A 22,489-nucleotide genomic window follows, 5' to 3' on the forward strand; every position below is an offset into this window, starting at 1 on the left:
TTTTAAATGTATTTGATTAGAGGTAAGCAAGCGTGTCATTTTTAAAGCAATGCATACTAGTAAACAGCTCTAAAAAAACTTGATTTAACTTGATTGATCATAAACACTTATGATATTATGATAAACTTGTTTATTTGAGTGCTTTTCCATTCCTTTTCACTAGTATAAAGGGGAAAAGGAAACTAATAAAGTTGGTTTCCAATTTAACTAAAATGTACAGCTGAGATGTACTATCATTTCATTTAAGGTCTTTGCAAGGCTTCAGTCAGTTCGCACATTTTAGTTAAATATATTCAGTAGAATCACACATTTGGTCCTTTTACAAGCAGTGCTGTGTTGCAGTGACATGACCCTCTGATCCCTCTGCCTGGATCATGATCAGACTCGTGGATAGCAAACTGTAAAACAGTAAAATAAACATAAAAATGTATTTGGTTTGCTCTTTGCAACTTCATCTCTGAGTCTAATTTATAATATAATTACATATGAATACATGAAAACAGATTAAAACTGATGAAAACTATTTGATTAAAATGCATCTTTTTAAACAGTTTTTTAAACAAAGAATTAATGATAAAAAACAATGGTGCAACATCACAAATAAAAAGAGATTTAATGGTTATTAATTTGAGTAATGAGTCCTTTACAATGCTTGGACCGGCTGAGATCGTACTTGTGTCTACTGACTGTGTTTATGGTGCCGAAAAATGGGGCTCAGGGACTCCTACGGCTCTCCCAGGGGCTCGCAGGGATCCTAAGTATAACAAGGACTTATTATTTTACTCACCAGACTTTTAATCTGTAATAGGATCGTCATGACTGACTGCTCTGATCTGAATTTGTTCCCTATCATCTCCTTCAGTTCAGAAAAATTACAAAAATCTTCAGTTTAGAATCTGTCTCAAAAGGATCCTATTTTGGTGAGTTATAAACTCAACACCATACTGTCAAACAAAACAATAGTGATGTGGTGAAAAATTACAAATAAAAACAGATCCAGATATGCAAGTGGAATATCAATTTGCCTATTGAATATATATTTCATGTATAAAACCCAGCTGGATTACTTGTGATCATAAATTGAAGCCATGAATATTTTTTTTTATAAAGAACGTCTCTCTAAGAGACACTTTGCATAAGTGCTTGTGATTGGTTGATGAATCAGTCAAAATGCACAACATACTTGTGCCTGCAGTGTTTGAAACGATGAAACAAATATTTTGGGGTAAAAGATGACCTCTTATAATTGCATTTCTCCCCTGCTTGTGAAGGCTATTTTCAAAGGCTACTGTATTATACGTGTGTGTGTGTGTGTGTGTGTGTGTGTGTGTGTGTGTGTGTGTATGTGTGTGTGTGTGTGAGTGCGATAGAGAGAGACATTTTTGAAGCATATAAAAAAACATAATTTTCTTGAGCTCTGTAATTCATTTCAGAAAAATTGAAAGTGTATGTCTAAGTGTGTGTTTTGCCAGTCACTGAGTGTTTGGATGCAAAACTCTAGTAATACCTCTCACGTTCTGCAAGAAATGTTCAAATCACCTTTAAGTGTGTAGCCTTGAACTGTCCATATTCCTGAGCAGATAATTATTCCACATTCCTGCAGTTTTACTGAGATCTTATTGAAAAGTATTTGCAGCGGTGCCCACAGTAACAACTCTGTGGTAGTTATATTCTAATGATCTTGGGTAAAGGGAATGTATTCTCCTTTATCTGCATTAATGCTTTAAATGGTTCACGGAGAGTTCATTCACATCAATGGCCAAAATAGATTTATTTTACTTGGGGCACCTATGTCAACAGTAGTTACAAGAATTACTCTGGATGCGATCCCATTATAGGATGTCAAATATTTTGATGCTATTGGCAAATGGCAGAATGGTTTGGAACACAACAACTGGATGGCAAATTCTACAATTTCTGGATCAGAATAAAAAAAATATACAGCCTGTCTGCTCACCTTCCCAGTCTCAGGGCTCACCCCAGCCGGCAATGTAATACTGAACAATGAATTTTAAATAAAGTCAAACATTTGCTTCATGCTCCTCCACAGTTTAAACAAGACATTTCTGATGGAGACGTGTGGATTTATTGTAAGTAAGAGATATAAGAGATAACTTAATCCCCAATTGGATTGTAAACCCCACCTCCACTTCACATGGCTCCACCCTGTCACACCGCTTTCTTGACCTTTTGTCTCATTTTTCGGCGGGTAATGAATGCTTTCGGTCTATTTCAGACAAAAAGATCTTGCACATAGTCCAGAGCATTGGAATGTCATATCAGAAAATCACCCAATCAGCATGCTGGTGTTGAGAGCAAACAGAGAGAGAGGGCGCGGCGCGCACAGAACAGTGGCGGACTGGGTCGTCTGGATGTCAATATAATAGACTGGCTTATGATGTGTAAATAACACACCACTTAACGGTCCTCTCCCACTCTTTCAGAGCATTTTGAATCACATGGAGGGCAGCGTCTTCCTCTCCACAGGGTCTCGCCATCAACTATTCATCCAGCTCGCCTCTTTCATCCACCGAATATCAAAACAGCATAGAGAGAATTGAAAGAAACAGATTACTAATATTACAAGTAAATGTACTGACAGCATATTACTGTTTATTTTTGTGGGATAGATGTGAAATATGTTTCTTTTGTTTTCTAGTAAATGAACAAAATCTCTACTAGAGTTGTTTCCACCTCCTTGACCAACTTTTTGGGGTTTTACCTTCTTTCCTCTCATCCTTTTTTAGTTTAAAACCTAAATTATAAGATATACTGTATGTGGAACAAAATATTGATCAAGACAAAAACTATCTCTTTTATTGGTATTTGACATGCAACAAAGAAAATATGCTACATTAAAACCCACATTTTTTCTTCAAAATGCACATTTCGAGGCAAAATAAAACTTTCCTGAAGCTACTTATTATGGTAGTACATAAGTATAACTGTGTAGAACTTGTATGTTTCTGTAGATGAGTATTTTTTATAGTTGCAGATGTTAGTACATGTCTTTATTGAATTAACTGTGACATTCCCAGTTAAGCCATTCCATGTTTTATGAAACATTTGTGTCAAAAGCGTGAACACATGTAGATTTCAAATACAATTATCTTTTCTTTCCATAGTTGCATAATTCATTTTAGTTCTAAATGTGCTTAAATATTTAAATGATAATATTATATAATATATAATTGTAATGTGTTTTTATTGTTCTCTTCCTCTTTGCCTCATAACTTATATTTGTTGTTTAATCTGATTAAATATTCATAAATAAATCCTGATTCCCTGAATATCAACATTAAAATCCAGCATTTACTAAACATCATAACTAATTCTGCCAGATGAGTGAAAACATGCAGGGTGGCAGACGTATTTAAAAAAAAAACATTTACAAATCAAATATGCCCCAGAGACATACTCTGACACATAGGGTGACATTTTTGTGAATTAATTATTACAATGCACACTTTTTCTTTTAAAAGTGTTTGATGTTAGTTGGAGAACACCATGACATTTTTGCAATAGCCTTGAAATTACAGGACTAAGTCAATGACACACTCTCACTGTGTCTTGGCTTTATTTGTTTATAAATTTGAACAAATTTGACATTAATACAATGCAATGCTTTCTGCGCTAATTACACACTTTGCAGCATGCAAATGAGGCGGAGCTCTGCGTAGTTAAAAGTTAGAGGAGAGCCTCTTCTCCTGTCCTGATTACTAATATTAAAATAAAACTACGACTACAGTTTAAACCCCCCCCACACACACACACACACACACACACACACACACAGAATATATACACACAGATAAATACAGGGTTTATGTAAGCTGTAGTCACTTGGATAATAACTTCCACGATGACAAGTCATTCCCACCTGCTGATGACATGTATCAGGCATCATTACTGTCCCTTCCATTATAGACCTTCTGTATATGTGATACTCTCCCCCTTCAGTAATAAATAGATGTGACCTCAGTGAACGTATCACTCACGAGCCGTCTTTGATTTGGTCACTATTTCCATCAGACCCAGGAGAGAGCGGCAGTTCCCACATCCAGCGACCTTGGAGTCTCTTTAGAGCTCTTTCCAAACCCGCCTCTCAAGGTTGCATCCAATCTGTCTGTTGTTTTTCTACATTAGCGAAACCTCAACCCTCCTTCAACCCCGAGCCCCTCTTGAAAACTAACACCTGAGTGTAAAGGGCTGTAGTGAGAGGTGGCGTGGGAGTGCCGGTTGAGGTGGGTCAGATAGGGTGATCAAAAACAAAGCAGGAGGATAAAAAATATAATTTTACCTCCGCCATAATCCCAGGCCTCCAAGGATGACCTTTGATCTCTCAGCATGTGTGGTATCCTGAGCTGCCTGCTCGTGCTGCATGCCGCTCTGATCCTGGGAAGCAATCAGCGAGCGCACCGCTATCAGAAAGGCTGCTGGGGAAACACTCTAAGCCCGAGTCTGGAGGTGAGCGCCGAGCAAAAAGCAAATGTGCAGGGATGGAAAAGTAACCAAGTGCAGCCAACCACATAGAAAGCCTGATGGGCCAGAGCGCTGCATGATAAAGGTAAAGTGGATACTGTATCTACAACACAGCCTGAGGCCAGCTGTGATTCAACACCAAACAAGAATTAAATGATCTTAACTGGTAAAATGTTGGCAGAAAGAAGAGAATTATTTCAACCATTATTTCAATTAAGAACTGTACTACTGTAGTAATTTATATAACTCTAAATGACATTCAAATTTTACTTGTAAGCATTTTCTGACATTGGTAATTAAAACTGTATGAGCTTATAATGTTTGTTGTGGTTGAAATAACTTCAAAACATACTTTAAAAATACATTTCTAACATGATCAACCCAGACACACATATATATATACATTCTGTTATATATGTTTTCAAAGGTGTCATGTCCAACCAGTGAATCTGTAATCACTGCTTCAAAAGCGCCATCTCAGGGCCTCGGGCACAGCAAATTCCCCGCATGTGCGTTTATTTGATTGTTTAAGAGTGATTTCCGGAAACGAAGTTTGGACGGCCAGGAGCTGCCTTGTAACAATTATGGGGTTAAATGGCAGTTGGCCACACAGGAGGGCATTTGCCTGCTGGCAGCCCCTTCCTGCTCTGCAGGGGTCAGAGGTCACAGACTTTTCAGGAAAAGTCCATTTCTCAAGCACCCTGAAACAGGTGGAGGCCTGGACAGCACTGTTTACTCAAACAGCACGGTGAAAGTGGGAAAGATTAAGCGTAAACGCTTGGTGAGAAAAACTATCCTTTTTAGTTGTTTTTTTTGGTCATGTGTATGCAACACTGTACTGTACCTGACACTGATTCTTAAAATTCATTAACATCTTTTCCCATTCCAGTTATCTCAGAATCTCTTTACTTATTTTTCAGACAACGAAAAGCGGTTTCCTCTATGTTCATAAGTTGTAACATCTCTGACTGAATGAGATGGATTCTTTTGGAAAGTGAAGATCGAGTTGTGAGGATACAAGTGTCAGCAGTGTTAAAAGGAGTGCGGAGAACAATTCCTAAAATGTAAGAAACATTTTAAACAACAACTGCATCTATAGATCTTCAATCAATGGGAAAGGGTTAATACACTGAATTAAAAGAAAAAAAGGGGCAAAAGGCAACTTGGCCGAATTGGACCCCTCAGTGCTCTCACTATTTGGATTGGTTAAATCGCTGGGACCTGGAGCTGAACCCATCAGGAAGGGCTTAAGTGTTTAGGATTAGGGATCTAAAAGGCATTTGGAGGCCCTGAATCAAACCCGCAAGACCGGGGTGGAGGCTAGCCCTGGTGTTTGGCCTGCGCCGTAATCAAAGAGAGGGAGCTAGGACCTTAGCACACCTGCAGGAAGGGCCCACAGCAAAGAAAAAGGGCCCAGCATGAGGGGCAGGCTAGGCGGCGGGGCTTTTTCCCCTGCTGCAGAGTGACAACAGCTGGGGTGGTGTACGGTGGTGTGGCCCAAGGGCAAGGTCGGCCCGGCGGACTGGGGGGAACAGCAGGCAGATTGTTTTCACTCCACTAGTGAAAACAGCAACCGTGGAGATGCTGAATGTGCCAGCTGTGATTGTGGATTTGTAGTCCACAGGCTGACCCCATATTAACACTACGAAGGGAAGCTGGATCGCTAATAACCGGTGGCCTCTGGCCTCACCTGAGCTCCTCCCATATAGCAGCCAGACCTCCGGACACACTGTGAGTGCATGTGAGGAGAGTTAACACTATTCATTTACACTCTGAATGCATTAGTATTTGTTAATCAGATGACTTTTATTCTAAGAGTATTTAGTTGCATGTTTTAATTCACTTTTTTGTGAATATTTTCATCATTCTACAAATGTACATTCAACTAGAAACTGCTATTACTACTAATTCTATTAATGCTAATACGAATAATTTCACATTTCCAACTCATAGTAAGAAATGTGATTTAATTCAGAGGATATTTCTGGGATAGGTTGGTTTGTGGTTGCAGCACACAGAGAGTCAACCTGAATCCATCCATGAAAGCGTCAGGACTCACACATGTCCTCGGGCCTAATTGGTCTGGACAGTTAACATCAAAGAAGTTGGGCTTTATGTGTAATCTGTTCGCTCCTCTTCCACATTCTCATGCCGGCGCCTTTTTTTTTTTTAATATGTTCAAACGTTGTAATGAAGGTCATTCTCCATCAACTCACTTTGATCTAAAATGACAAAAATTTAGCATTTTAATAAAAAATAAAAAAATCGTTTTTGCTTTCACCGCCCGGTTTGCAGCCGTCTTACACACTCTTTCCCTCATTTTTTCACTTTCTCTCCATCGTTCTTTCTTTCGTCTTCATTTTTTCCTCTCACGGCGTGTAAAAACAACTCGCACAACTAAGGTAAATGAGACTATTTTGAAAAAAAGATCACAATAGAAATAACTGCAGGTCTCATAATGCAGCCTCTGACATGCCCTAACATCTGCAACAGATGTATAATTAAACTGTGTGAAACTACCATGCTTCATAATGATTAGCTGCTTTTATGGATAGTACAGAGTCAATTATGTGTAACGTTTAAAACATTTTTCGTGGCAATAAAATTTACCTCTGTGGAAATTCCCTCATAGCAGACTAAAGATTATCATTTAGCCTCCTAAATTGTGGGGAGGTTTGTTGACTTTGTTTATTGCCATGCCATCTTAAAACGACTGCAAAAGTCTCTTGGAATTCTCTTATAAATAACACATTTGCTCCGAGATGAAAGTTGCACATCATGGCATGCTCGGGCACCGTCTACTGCAGCTGTGTGTTCTATCAGTCTGTTATAATGAGAAATCAACTGTCTGCAGATCAGCAGCTGAAATGCTGTAACGAGCCATGAGCGCTAATACTTGAGGATAAGTTGCACTGGATGAGGCGGCTTTATCCAGTTATTAGGGTAATGTAATGGAGTCTTCTAATCCAAACCCACCAAACCCTTCCACCGTAGGGGGCACAATAGTGAGGCAACACGTTATTCCGGCACAAAGCTGACTTCTCCACTAATGTAGCAGGACACTGAGGCTCGCGGCCTGTTCAAACAAGTCCTTCACAGTATTTCCCATAAAATGATTTTCTCCATTCTTCCTCTTTCCCCCCTTTTCCCTGCTAACTCTCTCCCTCCAACAAACGCTCTGCTGGCAAGGCATATTCTACGCTCCTTAATGCCAAATTAAACCCCAAGTCTTTTATTGTAAATGAGAAAAGGCAAAAGAGAGTGCTGACAATCTTGATTAGGCGAAAGAGAAGGAGGGAAGAGGAGAGGAGCAAAAATTAAACGGTATTAAAAAATATAGAACATTACATTAATGCCGTCCGGCACAATTGGTGCTAATTGGCAGATAATCCAGAAGCTCTGGGCTGCCTAATGCCGGGTTGAGTATAGGAACAAGCCGGGCCTCTTGTCCTCTCCCGCCGCCGAGTTCTACAAGCCACGGGATGGGGGTCAGAGCTCGGTGGAGGGGGAGGGATTAGCACTGGCATTGTTGGCTCTTTCCATTGGAACATGACCTTGACGAGAGTTTGGTTCACCCCTCCTTCTTCCCAATATTCCAGCAACATGAACTTCAATATGAGCATAATGGGTAGTTTCGGGGAGCCAAGAGAAACACATGAAACACAGAGCCACCCCAAATTAAACCTGACATTCCAACACCTTTGGATTGAAACCCATTTAGGAAAGACCTCTCAGAATAGAATTTACACTGTATCTACGTAACCCCACACTGCAAATAGCTTCTCAAATTAGGATAATTTACATATTTGAGCATATATATGGGGAACACATAATGTATACATTATTTATGATTACACACAAGCTCATAAAAAACACAACTTCTCTAAAATCGAATGAAAACAGTTTATCCTAGATGCTGCAAGTATTAGAGCACCGCTTATAATAACACTTTGTGCTCAGGAACAGCTATTCCTTCTATAACAATAACATTAATATGTGCCAAAACACGAGTGGTGATCCAAAGTGCTGTGGGAAAGCCAGTAAATGTTATGTGTTTTGAAAATGGTTCCAATAATCTTTATCCTAATCCCTTAATTGGGAGTCAATAAAGTCTCCAGTGAGCACACAAAGACGCCGGCCAGAAGGAACTAGGAGCCGAATGAAGCTTTAAAGGGGACCGTCTACACCTGGGCGCTGAGCGTGCTTTTCACTACTCTGAGGAGGCTTTTCAAGCAAGTCCTTGGCTGTGAAAGTTCCCATGTTAAAAGCATTACCTATTAAGGTACATCCGAAAGAGATGTATTTCTGCACAGTGTTTGAAGATTTCCCATTTGCATGTAAAAAGGGCCTCTGCAAAACTGTAACTTGTGAACTGATCAAAAGCCAGAGGCCGTTCTTGAGTTGAATGGCTTTCCCCCTTTGACACGAAAGAGGCTCTCTTGAGGCGCCTTCGCGGCGGTGGCCTTGGAGGTTAGGAAAATGTAGCCCCTAAGACCATACGGGACTATTCTCTGGAGTCCGGACAACACTTGAGTCTGCAGCAATAGAAAAGAGCCGGTTTGCCGCTGTGGATCAGTACTTCAACAGGCCTCACTAACATTCCATAAGAGGGCTTTAACTATTCCTGTAGACGGCTTTCATGTTGAGGAGTGTGTGTGTGAGTGTGTGTGTGTGTGTGTGTGTGTGTGTGTGTGTGTGTGTGTGTGTGTGTGTGCATATCCGCGTATACTTATGGCTGTGTTGTTTTTAACAAGCTAACATTATTTCAAAATGATAATAAATTGCACAGCAACTTCCTAGTGTGAAATTCAATCAACCCTAAACACATTTTTCCCAATTTGAAAATTTGAATTTTAAGATTGCTTGTGTTGGAAAAGTCGTAGGTAAACCTCTCGTTAATCATTTTGAAACGTAAGAAAGTAAAGCCATGCAAAGGAAAACAAATGTCCTAATAGGGGTCTTGCAGGTCACACACCCACACACATCTTTGGCTGAAAGTATATTGCTGCAATCCGTTCTGGCAAATATCTTCAAAGTGGAAAATGGAGCGATAAGAAGCCGGAGCATTTGTTATTCTTTCCAGGTCTATTGAGTGTGTTTTGACTAGATGCTTTGCTTGGGAGAGGAGCTGTGGAGCTGCTGAGCTCTGTGACGGTTGGGAGAGTGCTTCACATCAGCCCGCTGAGCAGCGAACACGCCGCTCCAGATTGATGGGTAAGTGAGGCTCGGTGACTGTCAGGACAATCCAGCCACAACACAGAGACCCTCCCCACTCCCCTGCACCTCTGTGAATCAGCTGGTTTCACTTAGCGAACATGGAGAGAGCGGGTCACGGGGTCAAACCATGACCTCATCAAATTAGCCCCAACCGAGTGAAGTGTTTAGTACGAGTTAAAACAAGTAATCTGAAGGGCATTAAATGCAAATGCGACGACCATATGCCCACTTCAAACACGTACAGCTCCCATCCAGCGGCGCTCCCCCTCTCACCCGCTCACACACACACAGCGGAACCATTCACATGTCTCACAGAGTGGGGGGCTGTTAAGATGACAATGGGTTTCTGTCATGCCGACCAGGTGCAAAACATTTCAACTTTTGGCCAAGTACGGAGATGTTTGATATCTGGTAACAGAACATTTGCGACGTAAAGTCTGCAACCGAATTACTCTTTGCCTTTGAGAGTAAATATCTCTTACATTTATGTATAATGTGCATCGATATCTCTTTTCATCCTGAACTTAAACTTGGAATATGGAAATAAAGGGGCAGATGCTCAGAAAGGTTATCCAGCAGTTCAGGGAGGAGTGAAGGGAAAAAAAAGAGAGAAAACGCCGGGGTAATACCTCTGCTGTGCTTCATAAACGCTACGCCATGTGCCCCTGTTAGTGGGAGCGAGGGCCCGGTCAGGCTGTGAAGATTATGGGCGAAGACTGATTTTGCCCCCTCGGGCTGCGGCCGGGTTGAGAACATGTGGCAGCTCATATATGCTAATAAGCACCTGTGGAGAGGGGGGGGTGGGGGTGAGGGGGTGAGCAAAACTCCCCCGCCGGGCTTGACAGCCGTGCCACCTGCACAGACCTCCACTGTGCCTCTAGTTGGCTGGGAAACCTGATGAACAAAACTAGCACTTAAACACAGCATTGGAAAAATTAGCAAATATTCTCCAGTGACGACAAATTAAAGCGGTAATCTGTCTTTAATTTGTGAGGCATCTCTGGTTCTGGCTTGCTGTGTGTTTTTGTACCAGAGACCAATCAAGCAAACACGGATTCGTGGCCTTTACCGTACTGCCTTTTAATTTTATTATTCTAATTGCCGTCACTGTTCATACTAACACGTTCTGCCTTTGTTTAGTGCAAACAAACATGTTGCCGCTGTTACAAATGTTAAATGCATCACTTGCTGTGCAGCATTTCCCAGGAATGCAAATGTCAGACAAGCAAACCTCAGATTTGGATTTCCATGGCGTTTAAAGATTTGCAGACTTTTGACCCCAAAACACCAACTAATGACGACCGCTGTGATGTGCAGCTTGTCCTGTACACCAACTGGTTTAGCAAAACTCTCAATGACACGAAACAACACTTCTGAAATGTGTCATGAGTAGCACATTCAGGCCTGCTGAGACTTGTATAAAAGTCTCACTTGTTCCAAGTGTGTGTGCAGTGCAGATTTTCAGCCTTCATCTCATTCAAAACGACACACAGCTGCTGACGAGGAATGTGAGAGCAAAAAGAAGACATTGTGGGAGAGCGCTCTCCTGTCAATCAAAAGAAGTCTTATTAAATTTGTTTAAGCTGTGAAAGCAATTTAAAGAAAAGAAACAATGTTCTTCATGTGTTCTTCATGACCACCAATTTTCCTCGACTAAGTTTCCAATCAGACACGTTTTTCTTCAAATTAAAGCGGGAAGGGTATTGGATATATTCTTCCCTACGCAGTACATCCCTAACTGAGCTCCCAAATCCACGTTAACAGATTCTTAGTTTTTTCCAACCTGGAAACCAACACATAGACATCACTTTGTACAAGTTCATACCTAACAATGAGTACAAATGAGTTCTTCACAATCTCTGTCTCGTGTCAGTGATGAATCTCAGCAGCACATGTTTATATGTGTGACAAACGGGCAAATACGTAAATGTCGACTTAAAGAATCAGCAGTTAATGAATCTTGCTTGCTTGTTCGCCCATCTGAATGCTCTATAAACCACATTAAAACATGTCACTATTTAGAAAATATGCAACTCTGTAATCTGCCTTGAGCCATGAGTTATGTACTTATGCATTTTTCAATGGCCAAACGTAGGGAGATAATCTGCCTCCACTGATTTATGGGATTTCATATTTTTCCCATCTGGGTTCCATATATGTAAAAGAATATTTAAGACACCACTTTACTACGCACTGCATACTTTGTTGACAATCCGACTGTATCACTGCAAACATGCTCCTCTTTTCAGATTGAGGAGGTCGAAGCCAGACGTAGGGAGGTCTGATTAGTGTGATTGTGTGGAGATAGCGGGTCCAGGCACTACCGAGAGGAGGCAACACTCACCAACATGAGGCAATAACTTTACTGTAATTTCGCCGCCAACACATTGGAGACGAATCTCAGCTCCTCGGGCAATTTCATAAGCAAATGAATAATATTTATATTCAATATTAGCAAGCTGTTTTAGACGTTTATCCAGAAACTATAACCTCCTCACTCAAAATGATACTTCAAATAAACTTGGCCAATTCTTGTTATTCTTAAAGTTAGAAACATTATTGATAAAAATTTCCAATTTCAATTTTAATTGAACAACAGCGCACTAGAGAGCGCAGTTGATATTAATTCCTTCTGCAGTTAAGGATGTTTGAGGAAATTAGCTTGTGTCAGCACAAGAGTTATCAACCACATTAGAAGATACTGCACATTCGAGTTGATGTTTCTCAGCTCTTAACGTCTGCAGTTCAAGTCAGAAACCTGACAAGTACACACGCGTCATTAATGGAACAAATTTACATCATCAGCAAATTACATAGTTTAATTCTCAGTTTGGTCTTAATTGTTAACACAAGTTCTTCCATGGGATTTTTTGTGTTAAAGTACCATAAACGTAACAGTTTATCTAATAATAGATCACTCCACCCCATTTCTTTCTTCATAGTAGGCCTACTGCTGACTTGTCAGACCAAAAGTATACTTGCTGCTTGCTGTAAAACTGCTGCAAAGTTTCCATATTCTACATCTGGGAGATACTGACGCATTTAACTGCACCAACAAATTTTACCTTTCAATGGACACGGTGGGAAAACATTATGATATGTAATGTGACATAAGTGCAGACTGCATGTACTAACAGAGGCACAGAGCGCACATCAAACTGCACTCATTACCATTTACAAAAGGCAAGAGCCTATTTCTTCTAAGATATTTTTAGGGAAAAAGAAACAAAAAATGGCACGTGTATAATAAATAAATACATATAAACATAAATGAAGGACGTGTTGTAGTCATCTAAAACATTGTGTGCACTGTTAACGATGGAGCGGTAAGAACAAAGCAATATTTTTGATGGCATCATTTTATCTTGTTAACTGGCCCAACACATCTTCCCACAGTGTCGAAAACCCTTCGCTGAGACCTTTTGAATTCTTTCTCTCACAAGTTATGAAGTATAAAATGTTGACACTAATTGAGAAGTTTACATTCTAAGCAACCACTAATAAGAACCCTTTGCTTCCAAAATGTCCCCTCCTGAGCCACCATTTAATAACATTTATTTTAACAACACAAGAAAAGTGTTCCCTAGTTTACGTGATGCAGATATATTTTGTGAGAACCGCTGAGTTCATACTGTGGTCTGTATTTGCAGTTGGCTTTAAAAGAAAATAAGCCCCACGCATCTCAAATCCCTTCTCTGTGGGCTTTTGCCCCTTCAAGGAGCAGAAGTCTTTGAGACTACATGTTTTAGACCCCTCCCTAAACTTCTAATAAATAGCTTCAAACGTAAGGGATCCTGATCGGTGCTTTGAGAAAAGGAAGCATTGCAAGAGCATGAGATCAACCCCTGGATTATTCTGCCCTACGCGATGAAAAGCAGCCCTCTCCAGCTCTTGGCCCGGGCATAATACCCATTGGTGGCCACAAGGAACACTATTCGGATTAAGTGGTGCCCCTTTCACATAAGCAACAAGTGACAAAGGAGGAGATTGGGCAACTAACCTGCTGTTTAGATAAATAAAGGTACTCTATCAGCTCTAATAATTGCTAACCCCCTCTCCTCTTGCCTCATTGTCTACTGACAAGTGCTGCTTGGCCTCCTTCTAATTGCTGACAGATTTGATTTTTTAGCGACAGCAGGAGCTCTGTTTGTGGCCTTTACTCAGTAATTACTCTCTCCCTCTCTCCTCGCCGCCTCCTATTTTATCCTCTCCTTTCCCTAAATCCTCCTCTTTTTTTACCTCTTTCTCAAGCTAAATTCCCTGCTCAAACCCCTTTAATAGTTTAATTTCAGTTACATTGAAAGCGCTTTTCAATAACTAATTATCTAGCGCTTCCTAAGTAGCATGTGCAAGTGATCCTAACACCGGAGGGGCAAAATGTAAACTTCATGGAAGACTACTTTAACTTGAAAATAACTCAATCAAAATGATGCCATATATTTAGAATTATGTTGATTATGTTTATGTTGATATATGGAGGTATTTATGAGTAGTAAAAAGTCAACACTTTGAAATGTGATTTGTTCAAAGCTCCAAACAAGCCAGATGATCTAGGACCAAAGCTCTTGGTGCCTTAGTTAAAAACAGGTAAATTATTTGTTACATCAATGGGAACAGCCTAGGAAAGTTATGACATCACATGCCAGATACAAGCAAAATACAGAGACAAAGAAAAAACACTATGTTCCAATATAGTAGTACAGCTAGCTGACAAATTGGTGTGGTATTCAAAATAATGTGATCCAGCAGTGTAACGGTGTTTGCAATGATGATTTGGCTGCTTCAAAGGAAAGTACTTTTTCATGCATTTTATTTTATTTTGTCCACTGAAATTATTACAAAATGCACATCCTCTCTAACAACACTTCAGTTGCACTTCTTGCAACAAAAAACAACTGTTATTTTGAATAGTAGTTCCTGAAATTGGGCATTTATTAACTAAATTCATTTAAAGTGTCAACTGTGTGTAAAATAATCTGCTGAAATGGACTTGAATGATGTTTCATAGTTAGAAACAACTTTGATGAAGTTTGGAAGTCCTACTGTGATGTCTATCTGTAGGAAGTTGTCCATGCTGCTTTCCTAAGTGTTGCCTTCCCTCCTCTCCTCTGGCCTGCAGTCTGACATGTAACAAGCACCCTACCCCGTGGGAGAGCTAGAGGGCTCCCTCCAGAAGAAGAGCCTCCCAAACCACCTTCGCAACATTAAAAAGCTAATTATCCCAAAAAAAAAGAACACTTTATTTCACTTAACACAATTAGTCATAAACTGCGTTTCTGACTTCTAAATCTACACAGGCTCCCATTCTCTGCCAATTATTCATAGTTTCATGTTTGTATCACATTCAGAGTTTTAAAGCAAACATATTTTCAGTGCTGGTGTCTGTGTTAATCATCCCACCCACACACTTCATGGATTAGTCATTCACACTGCCTGCAATATGAACCGGAGTGCAGCTCTGCCAACTACATACGTATGTATTATTCAGAATATTTCTATTGGGGAGTTAGGTAGACACTATATATATATACACTGAGAGAGAGAATCAATGATTCCTAATCCACTCAACAAGCGCCTGAGCTAATTATGCATTTCATAAATGATTAGCAAAATACAGGAATATTTAATCCCTCTTTGCATTGATGTTCTTTAAACAGCTCTTAGGTACACCAGGGCACATGATGAGCATCAAATTGGCCTTTCATAGCATATTTGTGGCAAAAGCCATGTTTGAATGTGACATTTTTTGCAGGCAATAGAATGAGGTTTTTAACATATTTATAATTGAAAATGGGTAACTATTTACAAACAGAAGGAAAGGATTACAGTGCACCGTGTTGTTATCGGAATCAATTCAAACTGAAGAGATTAGCTGTCAGGTGTGCCGTCAACGTATGTGGATTGAGTTTGTTTCACACATTATTGATAGTCCCAGTGTATTTCATGCACTCAATTTGCCACATGTTTATTGATAAAGACTCTGGTTTCCTTTTTATTCCAATGATTACATACTCCAACACGTTTGTACACGTTTTGTGTGTGTGTGTGTGTGTGTTGCACATGTAAATGTGGTGTTGTGGGAGCTTTTGTGAATCCCACACCTCAGCTAACTTAAACATTTTGAACATAACTGTCTCACCTTGCTGCTTAAAAATACTCCAACAAAGACGAGATCTACTACAGTTATCATTATCCATTGTCATTTTTTTATCAGGAAATCCCAATCCAGTTCTGACTGTACATCACAAAAGGTCAGGAGCCTCAAATTGACAATCAAAGATGTCAGCTCCGCTTAATGTCATCTGGGTAACCTTTTGTGGTTGATATGACATAAAGAGACTTTACTTTAGCATTGCTCCATCACAGACCTTGACCTTTGTTGACACATTACAATGCAATGTAAAAATGACTTCCCAATTATATACAGTATATCTATCATCACCTCACAGTAATAGTCTGGGGACTGGGGACAATTGAAATGCACTTTCCTATGGTACTAACTGTTTAGAACATACACAACAGCAAAAACGCCACAAAAGGTGGTGAACACGCCAAAGCTGCTAAAATCACAACATCTGGAATATTTGTTAACCCATGTGAACATGTAGTGTGTGGAGATTAGAAAGTATGTGATGTCTATGTCCTGGGTAAGAATAAAGACATGAGGAATGATGACAGAGCAGCAGTGTGTCTGACCTGAGCCAGGAACGACTCCAGGGAACAATGACCAGATACTTTCAGCAGACACTGGCGGGTCTGAGTAACACACACTCTTTACTGGTATCACCATTCTGCTGCAAGACAGAAACACAAAAACAGGCATTGAACGTATTTTTTTTCTTTTGCCACTTCAAATTCGGACTTTTACAATGCGTTTCCAACTCTTGATCCTCAATGCTACCGGGGTGCCGACACCCGTGATGGCAGATCATGGCAGCTATCATCTAACGTGACATCCATTGTGTAATCTGTGAAATGTGTCATGATTGGAGCTGCTCACACTTTCTTGGCCTGTAGCACAGTGAATGCAAAGGTCAACTATTTGGGCATGTTTACCCACAGGTGGAGGAACCTTATCTTTTCATTCATGACCTTCCTGACATTACGCTTCCAAGGAAACATTTAGGGCCATGTTTCAGCTTTCTGGTATCAATTGCTAAAGGTATCACATTGTAATGATATACCTGCAACCTTTGTGAAATTGTCCAGGTCTCCAACTCATTTTATAAACACAATCCTTAAACGTTTTTGGGAGATTGCCATGGATGAAAAACATAGCACCAAAATCATCTATCCATTTTTCACATTATTTACTCAGCATGCAATGTAGTTGGTGCCTGAAGGACAGTCGGATGACCCGAAGCAACAACTTCTGAAACAGTTGTCAGTGGATTTTAATTTATTACCTACAGATACATTTTTAATATAAATATCAATCACTCAATATAGATGAAATAAATACGAGTGCATTGGAGCAACCACACATTTATTTTGCACACATTTTGTTTCAATCACCCATTTTATTTAATTGCTTTAGAACAAATACATTTTGTACTAGATTTTGTTAAATGTTTCTCTTTTATTTTGTCGAACATATAGGCTGGACTGCTATTAATGGAACATATTCATCTCCATTTCTGCATTTTAAAGCCCTTCCCTGTTGGCTCATGAACTCCTGATCAGTGAGACTTAGGAATAAAATACTTTGTTCCTCAGATTCCTTGGTTCAAGATGCATTTCCTTTCTTTCACTACTCTTCTCACATATTTCTAAAGTTCAACAAATGTGTTACATATTAGGATTTGCCCCCCCAAATAGTTATTTGCCATGCATTTTGATAATCTACATTATATTGTAATTGATTGCCACTCCATGGCCTATTTGACATAAACTACCATGGGTTTAATTCATTGTGCAGTTGCAATTAAATTGAGAGGACACATGTGAAAATTAAATCAGAGTATAAATACCTATTTATTAAAGTAATCCCAATTGTCACTACATCTGTAGTTCCAGTTTTTAGCTGCACCGGCTGGTTCCTAACAGGAATCAATAAAGTTAACATAAGTCTGACTTTGCCATGCTGTGTTAAATGTTTATGTGTGTAGAAGAAAATGTTAATTTGATACCTAATATAGGCAAATTGCTATAAAACTGTGTAGACTGAGTAGCTGTGTGGGATGTTTATCCTTGTAGAAACTGGTAATAAGCTGATTCCATTCTGCTTCTAGCTTTGAGACCGTAATGATACATCCCACTTGTTTTTTCTGTAGGGCAATGGTAATACTACTTTATACTTTATAATTTTTTTTACATTTAAATGTCTCACTGCTTGTTAAATTAAGATATATGAACATATATCCTATTGGCTATGCAAATGCCCGCACACCATACATTCCACCGTCTTATAAAAATGGTAATCTGGAGAGCCTCATTTAGAGCATGTTCTACATTCATTACTTTAAATAATGATTAATCATTCCGCTAGCAAATGCAGTTGCATTTTTATTCTGACGAAGGGATATTCTTCAGCTGCAGGGTTTTAAAAAATAAAGTAGCCCATATGTTTTTTTTTTCTATTGATAAAATAGCATTGACAGGGATTGGAAAAAAAGCAACATTCCTTCTCCATTTTTCATCTGTGAATATCCAACACGCTGCACTAAAGAATTCAACAACATAATGCATGCACCATGTGCAACAAAACCACCAAATTTTTTGGGACATTTGCAAGCCCTCTACATGGATTATAGAAAGATATAAGGGGTTGGAAAAGGCCTGACCTCTGTTCTGCCGTTTCCAATTCATTCAGAGCTGACAGTTTTCCTTTTCTCTGTGAACGTGCTCTTGTCATTAGCATGCCTCTGAACTTTGCCTCACAATGTCTCTTCTGAACAGTCCTGATGAATTATTTCATTCTGGACAGGGCTGACTGCGGGGCATACACGTGTGGGTGCTTCCTCCGGCCCGGGTCGAGTCTTTTCATACCACTGCAGGAGGGACACCTGTTCTCTGGCCCCACTAAACATGACCTCAGAGTGTCCTGCTGACGTTAAACTGTGCACGTAAGAGGCCTACGGGGACACTCTGTAATTCTTTTTTTGCATTTATAGACTATAAAAGCTGTGTCTATAAACAACTTTGTTAGTTAAAGTGACTATATGTCTCTTTTAAATGTTTCTGCAATGTTCCATCTTATGATCATGAAGGACCTGTAACAGCAAACGAGACTAACAATGAAAAGAATGCTAATTTTATATCGTTTTTATTATTGCTTTTGCCCGGGTCAGATTTTTCCCGCAAAGTCATAAAATGATTTTTGGCAGATACACGGCGCTACAGAGCACACAATCTGACGGGTCACAGATTTGGGCTGAACAACGGAAAACCCTGTGTTGGTGAGTCAGGTAAAAGGTAACAGGAGATTTCTTTATAGAGGCCTAATTGTATTTACAGTTTATTTTAGAAGTTATCTGCTGTAGTTATGGCTAATGCTGGGGCAGGGCCATCACAGAAAAGAAGGAAATTAAACGAAGAACAATTAAAAGCTAAAAGGGAAGTGAAAGACAACGGGCAAAACCGAGTCAATCTCTGTCGGGCTAAGTTTTTGCTACATTGGTTGCTATATCAATCTCTTAAAGCTTTGGCTCGTGAGACAGTGATAGTGATCCCCGGGTTAGCTCACGGGACATCCAGGCTTAGTATGCAACACTTGAAATGCAACTATGCATCTGCAACACGTTCTCTTATTGTGAATGAATGATTTTATGTCAGGGCAAAATATTCATCCTGACTACATGAACTCTCAGTAAAGCTAACTCAGTATTCCACAGTGGACAATACAGCAGCGTAAAGAAAAGAGCTTTACCACAGCAGGCGTGGTAAGAACACTAGCGCTTTGTCCAAAGAGGCCTCTAGAATCAACACCAACAGAAAGTTAAATATCACCACTTTAAATGTCATCCATTTCTGATGACATAGATGGATGATTATAAAAGACTTGAGCTGGGTTTTTTGTGACATATATTACTTGTCAAACTTAGGACAGAAGGCAAAGTTCTTTGTTTGCAATGTAAGAAGTTATATTTATGTCTGACAAGTATTTCACCTTTGGAACAGCGTTTCTGGTGCCTTGAAATGAGCTGGGAACTTATAAATACTTTGAAAATGGCACAATAAAAAAACTAGCAGAGTCCACAATATGTCATTTTAAGGAGCATGTTCGGTGACTTTAATGGGGGTTCTCCCTGTTGGACTTGCCTGAGATACTGTATCTTCACAGGGAGGTGTCCAGCATGCATTCTGATCGGATACCCGAGCCACCGCGACGCCTTTCAACTTCACATTGAAAGGAGCAGAGGTTTTATTCAGATCTCCCTCACCCTTTCCCAAAGTGTGCGCTTACAGACACCCTCTAAAACCAAGCTCATACCGGCCTCTTGTATCTTTGAACTCATTCTTTCAGTAACTATCCAGAGCTCATGACAATAGGTGAGGGTTGGAACGTAGATCGACTGGTTAATGTCCTTCCTCAGGACAGTATGGGACAACACCAACATCATAGCTGTTGCAGCACAGGAGCTTCATTTTTAATTTTTTATATTTTTAAGATCATTTTATGGCCATTTTTAGGCCCCAAAAATGTCTTATTGCTGATGTCCATTTCCTTTGGCTTTAATGTGTTACAATTTTAAACTCGGGTGGATTTATGAGGACTATAGTTAACTGCTCCTCAGATCTTTTATAGGACAGCTAAAGCCATGAAATGGCGGGGGGGGACATGCAGCAAAGGGCCACAGGTCAGAGTCAAACCTATGACCTCTGCGTTGAGGAGTGCACCTCTATATACAGGTTAGCTACCCAGGTGGTCCCACAGAGCTTAATTTTAGCCTCACTGTTGAAAAAGATATGTTTCCGAGATATTCAAATTTCTTCACTCCGTCTCAACTTCAGTCTCAAGTTTGGAAGTGCTGACCCTCGTCCCTATCACTTCATAATCCATCCTTTTGAGCTGAGGGGGGACTTTGGCTCCGGAGGAAGAGCGGGTTGTCAAAGAGCGTCTGTCGCCATGGGTGTGTGAAAGGGGTGAAGGAAAATTATGCAAAAAGTGCTTTGTCTGATAAGGTACAAAAGCACTTTATAAGTTCAGTCCATTTATCATTTGTCAACCCAATAAAACTACATCACCAAAACATACACTCCCGAGGTCACCAAACTAGCTGCTCCTGCAGCCTCTATCCAAGACAATCTCACACAGAATTGGGGACAAGGCATAGGCCTATACCTGGACTACAACAGTCTATAGACACAATGTTCCACTTCCGGGATTGCTCTATTCTGCAGCGACTCCATGCGGAACTTAGCGCCGCCCATGACGATTGTGATTGGTTTAAAAAAACGCCAATAAACCAGAGCACGTTTCTCTCCCATCCTAGAAGGCTATGTGGACTAGCCAGACCCTCCTCTGCAGCGTGTGAAAGACGGTCTAGCAAAGCAAGACTAGCCTGTACCCCCTCCTGAAAATGCAGACACAAGAATCACTCTGGTCATGCAAGGACCGGATGCAGCCCGGCTTCCATAACACAGGGGAAACACCTGCTGCAAAAAAAACAAACATGCTAATTGGATGGGTTAGATTCACAATTAGTGGGATTTTTTCTTTTAATTTGTGTTTTATTAATAAGTTTGGGGATCTGATGAGAAATTCAACACATGTCAAACTGCTGCAGCTTTAGATTTCCCCATTGCTTCTATAGATGTTCCTACGCTAAACTTGCTTTTTGGTTTTTAAAATTAGTCATCAAACAACATAACATGGAGCTTGTTGTAGTTTTTTTCGGTTTCACTTACTCTTTTTGAGGTTACGATGTAGAAATCAAGGCCTTTAGGGATGTTGCCCCAGCTTAGCAGCCCTTTTTAGCTCTGCTCGTCACGCTGCAGTCGCACATCTGCACCTATATATCAAAGCCGTGCACAAAAACATTCCTGAGAGCAAAGCAGAGGTGATTTGTGTGCCTTTCTCCTTTTTTTTATTAAAATTCATCTGTGATCTAACTGTTCACTCGGCTAAAAGCTATACCTTTTAAATCAGTCATCTGTCCAAGACTTAGACCTGCACCACATTAAGACCAGCACTGACATCACAACTGTTTCCCCTCTTCCCGCTGCGCTTTATGCCTCTTTCATATGTTTTCTCTTGTCCTCAACAGATGGACAATCTTGCAGCCAGAGATTTTTTAAAGTGTTTAATAAATGTAATACAACCTATCTAGTGTTGAAAAGGGGCCTAAACCAGAACCATGTGCACAGAGTGGATGGCGGCCGGCCGTTACGGGCTACAGCTAATATGGCTCAACATGTGGACCCGGCCATGTACGCAGGTTCACTTACATGTCGGACTGTTTATGACCTTCAGTGTAATTCCCTCCAAAAGTAGACTGGGACCTAACTTTACTACTCTCTAATTTACAGCGTGCTGTTTTTATATGCACCAATGTATTCTCTGTAGAGGAGAGTAATAAAAGGATACAAATGATGTTGGAATGCAGTGTCTTTCATGTTTTATCTCCCAAAAGGAGCAGTACAGTGGTGTTATGTTCTTATGAAGAGTAATATATGAAAGTGTTTGACTTATTGTCAAATTAAGGAAGAGTGTCATGAACTCGATGGTGTATGCATGCCTCTGGTCGCTATTTCATTCAGCTCAACCTGACACTGCTAACCACAACAGATAATAAAATATTCCTGAAGAGGAATGTAAGTATTGATGGGACTGCCTGGATAAATCCCA

Source organism: Etheostoma cragini, chromosome 17 (assembly GCF_013103735.1).
Source record: "Etheostoma cragini isolate CJK2018 chromosome 17, CSU_Ecrag_1.0, whole genome shotgun sequence".
NCBI lineage: Eukaryota > Metazoa > Chordata > Actinopteri > Perciformes > Percidae > Etheostoma > Etheostoma cragini.